General features: G+C 37.7%; 1 long non-coding RNA gene across 1 annotated transcript; it reads left to right on the top strand.

Moving 5' to 3' along the window:
- Positions 1-1872: 1872 nt before the first annotated feature.
- LOC127469458 (uncharacterized) lies at positions 1873-12045 on the top strand. The gene is made up of 3 exons (XR_007903988.1): positions 1873-1894; positions 2617-2736; positions 11956-12045. It is a non-coding gene; the product is annotated as an uncharacterized LOC127469458 (long non-coding RNA).
- Positions 12046-16632: the final 4587 nt, after the last annotated feature.

Below are 16632 nucleotides of genomic sequence, written 5' to 3'. Positions count from 1 at the left end.
CAGAGAAAAGAGGAAAGAATAAGGTGTTAGAAAACCTGTTAGAAAAACACATAAAAATCACTCCAAGCAGGTCCTAGTGTGAAGACACAGAAAGCATTGACTTCAACATCATCTTGCTCTTGGCAAAGGGTTCAGGATGCCTATTTCCCATTGTATATCCCCAAACAGACCCCACTATCAACCTTAGAACAAAAGAGCAGCAGTATGAGGAACATAACACCTGGAAAAGTGTTAGATACCTGAACATACACATAGCAATATGAACTTACATTTTATTGTTCAGAACTTTTCTGCACAGCAACATTCTTTCTTTTTTTTTTTCTTTATTTCTCTTAGATCTGCATTACCAATAGTTTTTTTTTAGAATGTTTAGGTTCCATTATACAAATTCTTCACTTATATATAAGTTTTTTTTGACTGGAGCAAAACTTTGAATGTAAACACAGGCAAAAGAGACTTTCCAACTGAAATAGACATTAACTAAAACATCTCTTGTCTTGGGTAACCTGTTTGGATCTGTAAAGTAGGATTGTATTAAACAACTGTTTTCAACACAGTGATCAGCTGGAACCAGAAATTTATTTCCAGATTATTCCAACATGTATTACAAAAATCTCAAACTAAAATAAGGATACAAATCAAATGGTTCAAAGAAATGCAGATGTATGGTGTGACTCAGCCAGCCCCAAACTTCTCAGCTCAAACCTTTCCTCCAGCTATTTGAAGTCATCATTTGTGAGCTTCTGGTTCAATGCCATCAGAGCAAATATGGCTAGATTGAATCACTTAGCAAACTGATAAAATTATTCTTTTTATTATCCGGTAGTGTCTTGACATGAAAAAGCACAATGCTCTTAACATTAGAGCATATTTGAAAATGTTTGCATTGATAGGTAATAGGTAATCTCAAATAAAATCAACTTCCTCTGAAGTGAACATAAACTGTGAACTTTCCTCATCACCTTTCACCTTTTCAATCTCCTTCAGATAAATCCTGAACTTTGTTTACATACCATAATTGAATTGAAGGCAAGTCCCTTTTTCATATAAAAACATATCTCCTGGGAGCAATCAATAAGTAATCAATTACAAAGATTAGCGTTAGTTCACCTCTTACATGACATGAATCCTTACACAAACCCATTGACCAACATACAGAGCTTGAGATCAATACAATCTCTCCTCTTTCTCTCCCTGTAATTCCCAAGAGAGATTAGCAAGACAGATTCTCATAAAAAATGGTTAGTAAAATAGCAGTGAGTATGCAGTTGCATTCTTCCTCAACAATAATCTTTAGAAAAACAAACCTTTCAGCAGGGAAGCCTTAAAATACAAATCCACTTATGGCAAAGGAAACCTCAAGGTCTCCTCTTCCAGCAGAGGTCACACTCAGCATTCAAGCAATGGCAGTCAGGATTTATCCCACTGGCTTGATCTTAAATTAGAAAATGTGGCACTAAAAATACCAGCCTGTCTCAAAATCAAACCTCATAATTTCACTCCTGGATACCCTTGACATTCCACTTTGTTGCATCCTTCAGTTTTCAAAACATGAATTATGGCACCTACCAACTGAGTAGGACATCACACCTGACGATTTTACCTGCCTCAAGACAGGGCACAGTCAGATGCCTACCAGCAGCTCAGTGGGCTTGGCCAAGGGCTATCTGCCCTATGCACACCCAGAGACCTTGCAGGTGCCCCCTCTCACACACCTACCCCTCTGCTCCCTCACAGGTGCAATGAGTGTCCCCTCTCCCTCTGCTGCAGCTGTGTAAGTATCATCATAAAGGGGGACTACATAGCTCCCACAGCCATGATCACCTTCCAATTCCAAAAACTGAATCAAGCATAGGGGTGGAAACTCCTATTCACCTGCAAAGGTGAATAGCAGGTCAAAAAATGATCCTGTCTGCCTGGCAGTGAAATCAGTAGAGGACAATTTCTCTGTCCTTGTGCTACAGTGGAACAGGATAATTATTTAGCATCAGATTAGGGGCTTTACAGTAGTGTCATGATTTGCAGCTATCTTAATGTGCCTAAGATAACCATTAGACTGGAAAAAATTAATAATCAAGTGTAGTGGCATAAACTCCACTTTTGTTTGAGCTGTGAGCTCCAGTTATGAGCTGGAAGTTCAACTACTTGTGTTTTCAAGAGTGCAAAGCTCCAAGAAGTAACAATTGCACTGTAAAGAGCAACAATACCCTGTAAGAAAGGAACATGTGCTAACAGGGCAAAAAACCACTGCTTCAGATCCTTCACCAGTGAAAGAGCACAATTGCATTGATTTCGGCAATCTCTTTTGTTTAGCTACAGCCATTTACATCAGCCTTGGAAGCTGTCAATATGATTAACATCTCTTAATTTCTTGAAGGCTGATTGATTTTCATGTGGTTTGTAACTACTGAGAACTGCAGAAGCCAAAGCTGCTCTTTGTGGCATCCAACCTTAGATCTGTTTTCAGGACTTATTCAATAAAAGATCACTGGACAATGCATCCATCTAAAATCTGTCAATCATAACATCAGTGATGCTAGGAGTCAAACAGTATACAATAAAATAATAGTTATTATAGATACACTGGTGATTTTGTGTCAATGTCATTGTACATAGGCTTTTGAAGAGAAACTCCATAGAAGCAGCAACATTTTTAGAGCACAAGAACTGAAGATAGAGGGAGCTGTGTGAAGTACATGAAATGAAAGGAATGCAAATAAAGTTATAAATAGGAAGGTAAGTGCTCACTGGACAGTTTCACTGTTAAGATTTACAAAGAAAATTAAGCATCTTTATATCCAAAAAAGCAGGTGATTCAGACATGTGACTGCAGATGATTTTCAATACTATTTATGTCTATAACATTAATTCCGTAATCCACATCTTAGAATATTTAAAAAATTCTGAGCAAGAGGGTTTACTGTATATAGGTTTTTTCATTCTTTTTATGATTTTAGAATTCATTTTCCTCATTACTTCTAGGATCATAACAGTACAAACAATCCTATGTTATATTTATCTCTGATAAGATTCCCGAGACATTTTGTATAGAGTGGGGATTCTGTTTATGCGACAGATGCCACAAACACATGATGCCATTTGATAATTCCTTGCTCTAGAAAATGATCATTACAGCAGCTTTCAACTGCATTCAAATAATAAGTGAATATTTTTAAAGAGAAAAATAAAACTCACAGGAGACATTTGTCGTCAAGGATTTGTAACAGCTTATCAAAATGTCTTCTGTGTCCCACTAGTCCTCATTACCAATGAGAATGCCTTTAAAATCTTGATGGGAAAGAAAATGTGCAGAGGGCATCCATGATGAGGATTAAATATGCTCAGCCCAAACCTTTGGAATTAACTTCAGAAGCTTAAATGACAGGCAATTCAATGATGTGAGGACTGAAAGGTGGAAATTATCTGATCTGTAGTCTGCATTGTAAGGTAAAACTAAAAGGTTCTGTGGTAAGCCAGACTGAGTTTTCTTCCAGGCAGCATCCAAAGTCTTCCACAGCAGATGATTCTGTTTCTCAGACAGTTGAAAGAAAATAAACCAACTCAGACCCTGAAGCACATTTCATCTCAAATTGGCTGGTAATTAAAAAGTGAAATATATACACAAACCAGCCCATATGGGCACCACTGTTATTACAGTATTAACTGCTTCCCCAATCCAATTTATTTATACTGAATGAGAATTCATTGATCCTCAAGAGCTTATTAACATGTGAACAAATCAAATGATGAGTTAATTAACCCAAACACTGTTAAGATTTCCAGATTGCAGTTTCTAGTCTAGCTGGAATTAATTTTCTGAGCAGAGAGTTGTTAATGACAGATCACAAGTTTAAATGAAAGACAGGGTTCCCCAAAGTTTCTTAAATATGGAAATACAAATACCACATCCACAAATGCCAATTATAATCAGTACCTTGCAATTCTGGCATTCACCCAATATTTTGTGTTATTTAAACAAAACAGATATCTTAATTAACCTATTTCCAGTCTCCCTAACATGAAGTTAACCTTCAGCATTATAAAATGTGAACACAATGCACACCAACATAGAAACATACTGGTGGCTATTTCAGAGATTGCAGTATCTGGACAAGACTACTCCCAGAAATACAGGTTTAAAAGGACCTGTGCCTCTGACAGGAATCAGCAGAGATCCAGCCAAGCTTTCCTAGCCACACCATGCATAGGAAAGGAAAGCAATGTTTTCAGCTCCAGATACAACATGCTTTACCAGAAAATGCACTCTCCTTTTGACACAGAGACCCAAATTCAGTTCCCATCACTGCCATATCCCAATCTCTCAATCTGCACAAGTCCAACTAAACAGTGGCATTTAGCATAAGGTCATCCTCTGCATCCCAGATTTTCTTTGCAATGCAATTCTACTTTCCCTAGTATGTTTTTTAAGCTTAGGAAAAGGTTTCTCTACAATCTACGAAAGATAGAAAAATATTATGAAATAGGCAGTCAAGGACAAGTTGTGTTGCTTTTATCAGGCTTTGCAAAGAGCACAGTGCTAGATATCAAAGAGCACCGTGAACAAAATTATGTTTTTAATCAATGAAAATTTTAATATTTTTCAGTTACCTGTAAAAGAAAAAAACCTATTTGTTTTGGTTTAACCTTTAAAAATAACAAAATTATTTCCCAAAGGTAAAATATTCAATTCAAATCAACCATTTTAAACCTTATTAACTTCAAAATTGGAACACTACAGCTAGCTTTCTTTCCCTCTGCCTCCCCTAAAAACTTGATGAAGTGAACCCCAGCTCACCAAATCCAAATTTGTGTTTCTTTATTAGGAAAATGCCACCTTCACTCAGTACCACTGCCAATTTCCTTGAAAATCTGGTTTTAAATGTCACATAAGGAGTTGATGAATGCTGAGCTCCACAGTGTGGGCTGAGCAGCTATCTTCCCACAGACACAAAGGTGTCTGTGTATCACATGCCTGTTTTCATTCAAACTTCCTAGTTCTCTGCCTCTCCCTCTCTTGAGCCTTATTAGTAGAACTTTAAGATCATCTTTAGTATTACCTGACAGTCAAGTTTCTGTACATGATTTTTTCCTCATTCAGCCTGTCAAGAAAAAAGGAGGCGACATTTGAATATTCAAATCCATCGTGCAGGGGAATATAGTCCACGCTGATTACATTTATCATTAAATCAGCGGAGCAAATTCTAAGAAAATAATGTGAATAACAACAGAACTAGTATGATTCAAACAACTAAGAGAGTGTGATGGATGTGCTCAGCCCCCTTAACCACACTAAAAATAGTTTGGTACAGGTTCCAAAGGAGGTAAAGGTCTGAGCTATAGTCAGGCCAAGAACTCCTCCAGAAAACCCAGAAAAGGGCAGAGTGGCCCAGTGAGCATCAGTGCATATGAGCTTGAAACACTGTGGTCAACACATGAATAACAGATGTTTTTTCCAAGACTCACAAAGAAAGTTTTGGGTACAAGGGGTCTCATGCATACTCTTCCGGTGCAATTTAACTGTTAGCCAACCACTTTATTCAAAAAATATGACAGCTTTAGAGAACCTTCTTGGAGCTCTCCCTGCACAGCAGTGTGGATGCATGGTGATAGTCTCCCTTACATCTGGGACACCTCTCAAGTTTGAGATTCCTTATCTGAGACTAAGAGATCCTTCCTTAACCAAGGCAGAGGGACACCTTATTCACAACAGATCCTTGGTAAGCTGCTGATAACATGCTAAATCAACACTAATGAAATCTATGTATTTCTTCCATTAGATATAAACCATTTTCCAAGACAAAGACTAAGATTGGACCTAGCTTCGCCTAAGCTCCATCAGGAGTTTAGAAAGCAAGAGAGTCCACTCTCAACCTCGTGACTCAATAGGAGAGTGTCCTTTACCTTTTTGTGTCTTCAATTTCTATGTAGTTCATTCTAAATCAGTTATAACTTAATTTTTCTTTGTACGTTTAGTCCATTTATTAAGCAATAGAGTGCACCTCGCCACGGAAGTTTGTTAAGTCACACTTTTACAAATTCATATTAAAATCACTTTTGTTAATACCATTGATGCAGACACTTTGAGTGACCCTAAAGCACTCATTCACGATACGAAGAAAACTTGACTGAGAGTAAATTAAAAACAGACAAAATTAGTGAAGTTTCTTTTTGTCAATAGATATTCAAAACAGCATTTAGCCTTTTGGAGGAAAGTTTTTATGTGTATGTTAACTCTTCTGTGGGTAACTGACTTCATTTTTCACAGCTATTCTTCTAGCACCTTTGCTAAACACTCAAATGAAAGGTGGATGTCATGCGAGGTCAGCATTTCCATACCAGAAGCCACCCCTGATCTTCCCTTCTCAGTTCTAAAGGATTTCTGTAGATCATAGGAAGGGCATAAGATTACCATAAGATTTTAATGATCCAAGGAGGTGGTCAGGTATGAAAACTGATGCAAGTGCTCCACCGTGGAGTAAGGACTGTCATGTAGCACGAATAGTAAATGTCACTAATGAGATGGCTTGTAGGTGCCTGGATTTTGCACACCTGATGTGCACAGCCTGTGATGAAGAGGTTTGGAGGTCGTTGCTGCTCAACTAAGTGCCTGTGTCCCATTAGACATTTTTCAGTAACAGGGAGACAGACAGGTGGAATGAGTTGCTTTAACTTTAAAATCACCCCACACTTCATTTTACATCTGGTATTTTCATTGGTCCTTTCTTCCAGTGAGACAAATGGATAGAGTTGGCATTTTGTCTAAAAAGCAGGAGACTGGAAAAAATAATGAATAACTCATCTGAAGGTTTTAAATATTGGCAGATTTGAAAGGAAGGAGAAACCAAACGCAGCTTAATAAGCACCAAGATAACAAAGCATGTTAACAATAGCAAGACTTACAGCCCAGTAAGAGAAGATCTAAAGGCAAAAGAATACCAAATCTCCAAGATCCTATTGTCCATTCTTCATGCATTTCTGGGGCAATGGAATTACTTCCAATTAGTCTTAATCTGACTCTATTGGACAAAAGCTCATTAATTGGACACTTCTAATTTAGTTTAATCAAAAGAAAACTAATTTGCAGACTGTGAAATGATTCCTTGATGCAAGGCAAAATGCCACAAGTGGGGGGACATGTAGAATTTTGTTCAAAATGCATTTTTGATTCAAATTAAAATGCTTATGGAGAACTACTGAAAATTTTCTGAGTTCTGCTGCTAAATAAAAACAAATGTGAATTCCCCAACATCAAATCAGCTTCAGTTTCTTCTCCTGCCTCATGGCAGAAGACAATTGTCAAACTTCAACCCTTACCTACTTTGCTGGTAAAGAATCTTTATAAACTATAATAGCAGGTGTCAGTGGGATAGTAGTACCTGATCAGGCCTCCTTCAACCTGGTGGCTACTTCTTAGTAATACTGTAATAACTTTCCTATAAAACTTTTTCTTTTTAAAAGCATTAAGCAGGTCATAGATACAGCAACTCTAAACAGACATTGCTTCACTGAAAGAAGGCCAGATAAGAAGCTTGTCCAATACCACCAGGGAGTGTTGCTCAAGTGTGGTATTGAATATTCCTCAGTGTGGTATTGAATATCATCAAACATTTAAATAATTATTGTTACAAATGAGTGACAATCCAGGTTACAAATGAGTGACAATCCAGAGGGGAATTATTTCATAGATCTAGGAAGAGTAAATTGATTGTATTCCTCTTGAAGAACATTAATAGCTGCTATCGGAACATGATGTGCTCTGAAAAATGCCAGCACAATATTAGTCTCTTTTTACAGTTGTTTTGTTCGAGAATTGTTGGCACCTGAACTACACTATTCATAATTAAATGTTCATGTATTGTGTGCCCCAGGACTAGGCATGCATAAGGATACAGAGAAGACTACAGGACTACTGTTGGCCCTTCCAGCAGACTTCTTTTGCCCCAGCACTTTTGCCACTTTATAGTAGAAAAACTACCCTGATGGCTGTGATACCACCACAGACGGAGTGCTTTTGCTAGTAGCAGCCATCCATAAGGCATATGAAGTCCCCAGAGCCACAAGCCTTCATGATTAAATCCTGTGGGAAGGAGCGCAGGTGTACTTTTCCCAAGAGAAAATTAAGTGGTGTAGCAGTAGACATCTCTAATAGTGACTGCAAAACATAACATGCATAACAAGAACTGGCTTTTAACAGATTTTGGAGATTGCAGGAATTGATAGGTGTTATCTATGCTTCTGTGCATGAATTTCACTTTTCCCTACCCAGAAGGTGAAATAACAAGATAGAATGCAAGTTACAGAACAAAGACTTGAAGCAGTCAAAGAGGATGAATAATCCTTTGACCTGTTATGTTTTGCAATTAACCTATATTGCTAATAGATGATTGGATTGTCTCTCTGGCACTACATGTTGGAAGGAAAAAAAAACACAACAGCTTTTCTTCATAAAACACATGCATGATGCATATTTTGCAGTAACTTATGGCATTGAAGAATATTTCCAATAAAAAAAGGAATAATATCTCCACAAGATCTTTTAGGATTTCTGGTTTCAGGTTAAGAATAACCAAGCTGACTTGGATAAAATTGTCAACATGCACATTTGATTTAACTGATCTTTTTTATCTAAGCAATATAAACTCAGTTATTTTATCCCATTAACTCCAGCCTTATACCCCAATAGAAATGCAGGGAAAGTGTGCAGGCAAAATCATCACTGCTTCTAGTCAAGACAAAGTACCCTGTTGATAAGAGGTTACGAGGGAAATGATTCCCAGGCTTGAGGTCTTGCAAACCATAAATTACTGAGGAAAAACTTGTTGCTGCTCTGTTGTCATAGTAATGTTGATCCAAAATACTATTAGACAATCCCTGTTTCTGACAGGGGCATTGTAAGTCAAGCTTAACTGTATGGTGTAGCCACAAGTCCTCTGCTGCTTTAAGTACATGCAAAGAGTTCAATCCCACTGGTTTTTGGCACTTTCATTTCTGATTGATAAATTGTGAGAATATAGATATTTTATGAATTTTTGCTACAAGAATACTGAACCGGTCAAACAACACTTGCAAAAATAAAGCTAAAATATTATAGGAACATATGTTCTAGCTGTGTAAGTACTGGCATTTGGGTGAATATTCTAAATAAACAACCAAATTGCATCCAACATACAGAGTAATGTAACAGAAACGGCACAGGAAAACCCTTATAAGTTGGACTAAGAACAGGAAAGTACAAAAACACATTCCAAGGTTGGTACTTTGGCAGAGAAAAAACTCATCCCCTCTGCATAGTGTCTAACTGGCATCCAGCCTATCCCATACCAGATGAGGTCAGCTTAACAAATGCATGAGTACAGGAATAGCTGATAAGATACGTAATTATAGTATTTATGCTTTTGTTAATCATGTCAGTATCATTAGTTGTTATTTCCCAGATCAAAGGTCTATAATCTGTTTCTCACAACATTTTAGCACTATGTCGAAATATTTTTAGAGCTAAGCATAAATGTTATCCTACTGAATCAATGTTGAAACTTCTGGCCCTAGTGCCCACCAGCCGTAATGCAAGAAGCTATACATACAGAGATGAATTTCTTCCTTTGGAAAATCATGTTCAATCTTGAAAGTTTATCAAAATCTTCTGGCATATATTACCTAGAAGAGCTTAGATATAATTAGTAGAATAAATTGTGAGGTATTATCTTCTCTTATTTAATATTTGGCTAGTGACTTCTCATGCTGCTAAGAGAGGTCTGTGCTGCAGTGGAATGTCTCTTCAGGAAATTAGGAATAATATCTCTTCTGGATATTATGAAAAAAGTCTTTACTCTGAGAGCGCTGAGGCACTGGAACCTGTTCCCCAGATAAGTTGCGGATGTCCCATCCCTGGAGGTGTTCAAGGCTAGGTTGAATGGAGTTCTGAGTAACTTGATGTAGTGGAAGGTGTTGGAACTTGATAATTTAAGCTCCCTTCCAACCCAAATCATTCTATGATTCAGAAGTGTTTGTACATGTTGGGCACTTGTCTGGGAAGTTAGCAGTTCACCCATTAGGAAGTGGATGCCTTCCAAGCTTTCTGACTGCAGTGCAGAAGGAACACTGATTTTCTGCAGTTGATATATTTTTGAAAGGTAATATTTTGAAGGTATGTTCATATATATATTTGGATTTTTTTTCCAAGAGTTTAATTATACTATTATTTACCCAGAATTCGCATTCTATTGATAACTTTTATCCTTTACAAGTTAAAAATATTTAATTTTAGTAAACAGGGAATAGAAGAGCTACCTAAAAATAACTCAAAAGCTTTATAATAAGTAGGTCACACTTCTGAACTTATAGGCTCTATGGTCTTTTCTCCAATACATTGAGTGTTAACAATTCTGGGAAATGTGTGCATTTCTCATTTGATACCAAACCTTTATCTTGGTAATTTACCATAGCCAGGAACTAGAGAATGAGGCATTTTCATGATATGCACAAAGGTTTTGACTTGAATTAAAAAATGGCCTCAATTTAAACTTACCTTCCTGTAAGTCACATTTAAATCAAACCCTGTCCATAGTCACTTCAGAGCTAGAGGGATTTCCAGGAGAAGGATGGATCTCTCAAAGGCCAGCTGAGGTAGACTCTTCAGGACAATGACATGGCATCCATCAGCTACTGCAGGGTGTACTCTGGGAACTACAGACACCAGCATAAATTACAGCAGGTCACAGAGAAACTTCAGCAGCTGCAGCATGAGGATCAATAAGTGTCTTCATGACAACTGCAGATACTAAATGCAACTCTATACTTGCAGAATTATGGCTTGGTTAATAGAGAGGTTAAAAAAAAAAGTGAGAGTGTCAGCATACATCTAAATATTCAGAAACTAAAGGCAGGACAGTCCAGACTTACAATGAGATCACTCTTGCTCTGAGAGTCCAATGGAAAGCAGTAGCTAACACTGCACACTTAACAGTGGGAGTTGTCAGACCATTTCCAGGTGAAAGGGAGCAATCTCCAGGACACTGCCCATCACTTTTAGTTGAATTATCATCTTACAGTTAAGTTATATTATTCCTGAGGTTTAGCCCATGACTATGTTTTAGGAAGAAATAAAAATTTCTGGTGGGTCAAAATATACAGCTTATCATGGCAACTAAATCTCACTATTGAGATACACAGGAAAATGGTCAACACATTCAGCTTGTGCTTTCAGCCAGTTAGAATGACCAAGAAATGTGCCAACAGCTTACTTAAAATAAAATGGGAAAAATAAAATACCAACACAGAATTATGCATCAATACCAGAAGAAATTTCAAGTCAATTCAGAGCAGTACATTTGGTCTCCTGATTTTTTTTCCCCAAATTTCATGCAGCTGCTTCACACAGCATGTCTAAAGGGCTGTTAGGAAGCTGGTATAAGGCTGGATTCACAGTCCCCAATATCAGATATATTACTCGATGGGGAATATCTGCCTGTACATGTTGCAGTCTTCCTGCTGCTGCAATTAAATGAATTTTCAGTGTTAAATTGTGCTCACAGGGCTGAATTCAGAAGTCTTTCTACTACGCGCAAAGGATTTTAGGCTAAGCATTTTGACCCTCACTTTTCAAAAATATTTCAAGGGCTGATTATTAATCAAGCACTGGATATTTACAATGGAGCTGTTTGAAAATCTAGCCTTTTATTCCTGTGTAGCTCTAGAATTTTAGCTCTTCTGAACATCTGGTTTACTACAGGGATCTATTTTCATTTTCCTCATGTAGCCAGTGTATTTTCACTCAAGATCAAAATTTAAAATTGATATGTTTTGTTGAGTGCTTACCAGACCAGTATCTCATATCCCAGAAGTAATATTGACCTCTTCCAGGGCTGCATTTTCTGTCTGCACAGCATGTTTCTCATGAATTTTGCTTTGTAACTGAGCACTGAAATTACTTGTCATTACTATGATTCTTCCCTATAGAATGACTTTCAAAACAGGTAAAGGAAATCTTCCCTGCAGACAAGATACCTGCAGCGGGCTGAGAAGAGGAACATTTTTATTTTAGTCCTGTAAGTGGTAAATTTCCTTGCACTTCTTTCTTACAGCATAGACAGTGCAGTGATAAGAGCCATTCCAGAAATCCAGAGTCTCAACTTCAGTGCACCAGTGTGGGATTTCACAGAATTTATGCCAAGTTGGTTGAGTTACTGGCAGCCCAGCAGTTACTGTAGAAAAGCATTCAAGACAAGAGAACAAAAAATTATGCAGTACAGAAAATCTCTCTGTAGCTTAAAGCTAATGTTTTGATTTAATTTCAATTTGCATGAGAAGAAACTTTTGTTAAGTACCAGTAGAGTCAACGGAGTGACTCCACTATAATAATTCAGCCTTTTAGTTTCCAGGTAGCAACAATTTCTCATGTGTTCCTATGATAAATAGTACTAGCCCAGTGATGAATATTAGGGTAAAAATGAGGAGCTAAACCAGCATATTTTTTACCACCTGCATGACCTGGAATCCACCACATATTTCATTAATTAAGCTACAGATTAAATTATGTGTATTTACTTTGGAAAGTTAAATATGAGATAAAACTATAAAATTTTTGTTAATTACTGTCATGCATGCCAATTACATGTCAAGATTTTGTTTAGTCTTGTGATTTAAGAGACACAGATTTTGATTTTCTGATTCTTATTTATTAAGTTTTAGAGCAACAGAAAGAAAACATGAATTTCATTTTCTGGCAATGTATGGCCAAACCCTGCCACAGTGCTTCACCTTTAAACCACCACCAGTCTCTTATCTCAAGGGACACTCCTTATTTCAAGGCCACCTCTCTTTCCATTCACTTAGCATGTAACAGTAACTCCCAAACAATCAAATCTTTGCAGAGTCAACTGAACAATCACTGATTAAATTTTGTTTCCTTATTTTCCCAGTCTTCCAGCAAAATCAAGCCACAGATGCTGGGGGAGGGGGGGAAGTGATGCAGAAAAGTAATTCCCTTTTATGACTCCTAAAATCACATTGAGCTGCACTTCTGAAATACAGAGTGAATAGAGTTGCATGTAGCCACAGGTTTTCTGTGCGCTTGGGAAGCCATTACTCAGGATCTATAGGGACACCAGACACACAACAGTTGTATCACATAGACAGACAATGCAGACAAATGTCAGAGACTGAAAAGGATAATGGCTTAAACATTGTTAAGATCACCAAAATACTTTTGTCCACTGCAGAAAACTGCAAAGAAACTGCCACTCATCTACAGAAGCCCAGCCCTCCTTGAATATGCCTACTAATTTAGACAGTGAAAGGATCTTGAGAGAAGATAAGGGGGTATTATTGTCCAGCTATCCCAGGTGCAGAATGGTATGCATACGTGAAGCTACTGTTGCCTTGGAGTTCTTTTTATTTTTTAATTTTTGTAGATTTTAGAAGTAGCTGTATTTATTACATCCCTCACCCTTTAGCACAATAGTTACACATACTCAACCCTATTACCCCATTCCATATCAATTCCCCCCAAATTCCAGTAGTATATTTAGTCTCTTTTTCAAGGTAGGCCTTCATTCTGTTTAAGAACATCTGCACCCTGGCCTGGACAATAAGATATCACCCAGGCAAAGCAACCTTCAAACCCAGAACTTTGGAAAGCCTCCAAGGACTGTATGTGCTCTGAGGAAGATGAAGATGAAGAAGAGGGGTCCCAAAACTCCCCCAGACTCAATTCCCAAGGGGCGGGTCAGGGTCAGAACGGGGCAAGGACCGTGGGGGTGGACGAACAGAGATTGGATGGACATCATTATAAAATTGTAATACCTGGGTCAGGGGGCGCACGCATGGTTTGTATTCCCAGAGCCTGAGAGGCTTCATTAAAACCTTCCCTTATCTTACCTCCTACTTAAGTTGCCCTGGAGTTTTTTTCTCCCTAGGTCTTTTAGGCAACACTATAAACTGGATTTCCAGATAAGGGAAGAGGCTGATAAGAGGCAAATCCTGCAAAGTCCTTCTTATCATGCCAATGTCTTCCCTTTACATGATGACTCAGCTATGGAAACCCTTTCTTGGATGATGGACCATAATGGGCCAAGGTTGGTTTTGTACAAAGGCTCATGACGTGTCCATGTCCATGATCCAGTATTGCATCATCCATTGTAAAATTTCCCATCACAGTAGAGGTACTAGGCATTCCCAGCTGAACTTGAGTATATAACTCATGAAATCTTTGAGATTTGTGGACTTTCCCCCATCCCTGATGGATCAAGAAGTTTCATCACTGGATCCAATGGGTGGTGACTATATATCTTTCTACTTTTATCCTTTCTTTCTCTTTCTTTTCCTTAAACATTTTCTGAAGTGCTATTTTTATGCTTTTGTATTGATATATTACTATTGATTATAACAACCAGAACAGCCACATACCTGTGTTCCTTTACAAACAATTTGTTCTAAAATAAACCCTACATATATATTGTTACAAATACCAATCATTCAGTGTCATTTCACTCTTATCCACTCCAAAGGATCTATTAACAAGAACCTGGGTCAACCCTCACCTTCTGCGGGAGGTTGTAACAACAACACAGGTTGCATTTGTTAATCATTGTCCCTGCAATCCTGAAGCTCCAGCTTCAGATTCTGTGAGAGAAAAATATTGCACAACAAGGAAAAAAAACCTTTTTCACAAAAAAAACCCCAAAAAAAACCAAAAAAACAAACAAACAACAAAAAAACAACAACAACAAAAAAAAAAACCAGTGTGAAATCATCATTAGGACTTTTACAGGTCTGATTCTTATCTCTGCTGACTCCAACTGAGCAACTTCTGCTCGTGCAAATCAAATCAGAATCCAGTAGAGCATCTCCACAGGAGATCTTGAGAGTTCATTACTTTGGGATATGATTTATTTTTCCCTTTTATGGACTAAATTGCCAGGTCCTCTTTATGCAAGTAATTTGCCTACCTGTACTGAGAGCACAGGAATTGCCTCTTCCCCTCTTGAAGGCTGTTAATATTTGTTTAGCTACCTACATTGCTGTAGTTTCATTTGGATATGTCTGAGCTGAATACAAGGGCTTAATACTTGTCATAGAGTCCCCAGTAGAAGTCGAACCTATTACCACTCTATTCTTGTGCATTCTGGCATTTGCAATCAATATTTGTCTTATTTGTCAGCCTGCTGCCATCTGGTTCATTCATTACAAATCCAGTTTTTAGAGAAACATTATGCAAGAATATTTGCTGTAAAACTTACTTGTCCCAATAGCAATCCATAGAACAGAAAATCTAGGTGTTTATAATTTATGTGGGATCATTGTTTCCCCTTTTAATTTAAAAAACTTGAAAGAGTAAGATTGGTATCTTTCTTTTTTTTCTCCTTTCAGTCACCTTTTTTTTTCCAAGTTCTTAGGTAGCAGCATAGAGGTGTCCAAACTTTTGTCCAGGTTATGCCTCATACACTTTCATAGGGAAAGCAACATAAAGGAACACACAGCACTGTATATTTTCAGCTTGTGACCAGATGTGTGCTTAAGCTGGAACCAACAGGCACTTCTGGCAGCCATTCATGATGCACAGTTATATAATGAGCTGAATGGTACATCTGCAGTGTGATCATGGGAGGCTGATGCATCGAGTCACGCTGCCATAGGCCACTGAAGAAAGAGGAGAGAAAGGAGTCAGCCATCAGACCACTGAACTGTTTGTGCAGACTGCATTTGGCCTGTGGCAGAGGTTGATTGCTCTTTCTAGCAGTGCAATGCCTGCTTCCCGCTTTGCAGGGAGAGAACATGTAAGTTCTCACACACTATCCTCTCAATAGTGTGAAGTTTTATCATTCTTGGGTTAAAGCTGAAACTGTGAATGCAGTTCCACTGCATCAGTGAAACCTTCCGGATCAACAAATCAGTTCTGCCTGCAAAGTGTAAAATTCTGCTTTATAACAAATGCAACATTGTCAAAAGGAGCAGAAAGAGATTAGCAATTACAGAGTTAAAGAGAATAGCATAGGTAAATTGGAGATGTACTAAATTCAACAGTGAACTAAATCCCCTTCACCTCCTCCATTCTTTCCCAAGCAGGTGAAAAAGAGTGCATACAACCAGTTCTTAGTGTAAGAATTAAAATACTTGCAATGGTGCAGCAAAATCGCAGTGCACCAGTATTAAAAGTGCAGAAGAGCATCACCGTGTGCAGAAAGAATTAACAAATCCTGAGGGCTGGCATAAACTGTGTAAGAACCAAATGTCTAAATATTAGAAACTCAGAGTAACAACTTCTGCTGTGAGCTTCAGCCTTAGAAATTGGAAGTAATGAAAGAGGAAAAGAATCTGTGTTATATAGTTGTCAGGTGTAGTGAAAAACATAAATCTTTTCTGTGATACATGCTTGGAAAGATCAGTTCTAGAAGCCATTTCAAACATGTACAGGAAAGAGGAACCCCAAGTAGAAAACAAGTAATGCTTATAAAATGAAGAGATGGAGAGTAGCTTTCAATTCACACTGAAAAAACCAAAGTATTTCCAAATCACTGATGTTTTGGAATAGCTTTTCATTGGAATTTGTGAAAACAAAACCAATTTTTTTTTTTTAATATGATATTGATCAATTTACAGAAGCAAGGTTCTTAGTTTGGATTCAGGCAATTCAGT

The sequence above is a fragment of the Manacus candei genome, unplaced genomic scaffold (genome assembly GCF_025592945.1).
Source record: "Manacus candei isolate 608988 ecotype Guabito, Panama unplaced genomic scaffold, ASM2559294v1 h1tg000017l, whole genome shotgun sequence".
Lineage (NCBI taxonomy): Eukaryota > Metazoa > Chordata > Aves > Passeriformes > Pipridae > Manacus > Manacus candei.
This window is presented reverse-complemented; position numbering and strand designations above follow the sequence as displayed.